Here is a 2,424-nt window from a genome sequence, read left to right on the forward strand (position 1 = left end):
AAATTACGTGTTTGGGAACTATTATTTCGTACGTTCGGGTTGCAAAGCTTTCATATCAAACAAATGTTGTCACGACTTGACAGCTGAGACGCCATGTTATACTAAGAAATGGTAAAAAATATATTGATTTCGAAATTTTTGATCATTCTCAGCGTAGACTCTACTTCACAAACACGTATTAATGCATATACTTTAATCCTGGAAAAGGATTTTCCAATCCGTGAAAGAGAAAAAGAGTATTCGTTATACAAAAATTATACGTGTTTAAGTCGGTAATACAGATCTTTAGGATCCCCTTAAACACTGAACTAGTTTTCGCAGTGAAACAACATAATTGCACTCAGTGCGCACCAGTGTTGCACCAGTTTTCCCAGTGGAAAACGCTATAAGCGCAGCTACGGTGTAAACGTAGCCAAAGAGCCACAGGGCCCTACTTAAAAAATCAAGAAATTCAAGATTCTGGAATTCAAGACAAGAAATACAATGTCAGAAATGGTCAAGACAAGAAGAACGAAAATTATTGTCTCGAAAATCAAGACAAGACAAGAAATGCTCTTCAAGACAAGAAATTTTGTCTTGATGAAACACTAATTTCGTTTTATTACTAAAGTAAACAAGGAACGTGATAGTTATTTATATGAACTTCATAATCTTAAATTTTATAATTGAATTAAAATACACATAATTATCGGATTTGCACAAATTTTATAATTAAATTAAAACATAAGTTTTGAATTTACACATATTTTGTAATTGAATTAAGTTAAAGGTTATCATTTATAGGTTCGCATAAATTTCGCATGAATTTTATAATTACATAAAAACATAATTGCTAAGGTTACATATATTTCGTAAATTAAGTTACAAATAATCATTAAATTTACATACATCGAAGAAAAACTTGACAAGTCGACATGGTTAGTGGTATATTTGTACAATTATTGATTAATTGTGCGCTATTGAGTTTGATAGTGTTAAAAGTGTGTGCGTTGTCGGAGAGGCAATACATGTTAGGTTGTTAATTAATTTCGTTAATTATTACGGAGGAAGGGGGAAAGGTGTCATTGAAAAAGTCAATGGGGACTAAATATGGAAAGAGGGAAGAAGGAATATACACTGCTATGTGCATATCGGGAGGATGTCCGGTTATGGCGGCGCGGATTTCCTCGAAATCTCACTGCGGATCGATTCTCATTAATTCATGAAATGGCAAAAGAAAAAAGAAAAGGGGGGAACTTACTGTTATCTGACAGAGCGGTGAGACTGGATAGTTAGCCCTCGGTTCGCTGGTCTCGGTTGGGCCTTTCCAACGGTTAACTTCTTTTGCGCACTGAATTTAATGTTTCAATATATTTGAAAATGTACTGTTTAGTGCTAAAGTGTACGCACTGAGTTTAAAAAAAACTTTTCTGTCTTTCTGTTTTTTCTGGCTTGTGTCTCGCGATGTCGCGGTTTATATAGGAATAGTTTAGGGGGAGGTTCCATGGTAGAGTGTGTCTAATTGGGAAATTGGGGAATCAGGTTTGGAGGATTCTGAGGTGATACAATTTTGATTCGTCATTGGAAAATTGCCTTCCGGTTAGCTCCGCCCGCTATGTCATTTTTTATTCGTTCTCACGTTGAACGATGGATAGATATCTCTGGATTAGTTAATCGAGAGTCGCGGTTCGTGTTGATTTTTCTCAGTGTCGGAAAATGTCATTACTAGATTTATAACCCTATCTTAAGCCTAAGCGTGGGAACATTATCGTTGGGCCCGCGTGATATCGGTGTGAGATGGTTAAACATTTCATCTTCTTTCGAGCGTCGGTCCGCGCTATCACTCTTATTATCGCGGGGATTATTTCGTGGCTTGGCTTAGCCTTGGTACCAACGCTGTTTGATGTTGATTTTCGTTTTCCACGATGCTCAAAAAGAGGTTTGATAGTCAATGCTACGAAAGAGTTTTTTATCTCGGATCTTTCGATTCTAGGCAATCATTTCGAGACCTGGCTTAGCGCCTTGGTACCAACGCTATTTGGTGATTATTTGATATTGACTTTCATTTTCTACGATGCTCGAAAGGAGATTTAACGTTTGATTATCGGCACTATGAGAGAGTTTTTATTGCGGGTCACTCGATTCTAGGCAAACAAGGTTTTGTGGCTGGAAACTTCTCTCGGATTTGTGTTATCACTTGGATTTGTTCATATCTTACTTCGTTGATTGAACGGTCGCGAAACGAAGAAATCGTGGAGTCCACCGGACGTAACACATACATACGTTTATACATACATACGTTTATACATATGTTTATACATACGTTTATACGTACATAAGTTTTTTTACATACGTTTTTACATACGTTTATACGTACATACGTTTATACGTACGTTTATACATACGTTTATACGTACATACGTTTATACGTACGTTTATACGTAC

This window comes from Trachymyrmex cornetzi, unplaced genomic scaffold (assembly GCF_001594075.2).
Source record: "Trachymyrmex cornetzi isolate Tcor2-1 unplaced genomic scaffold, Tcor1.1 scaffold1465, whole genome shotgun sequence".
Lineage (NCBI taxonomy): Eukaryota > Metazoa > Arthropoda > Insecta > Hymenoptera > Formicidae > Trachymyrmex > Trachymyrmex cornetzi.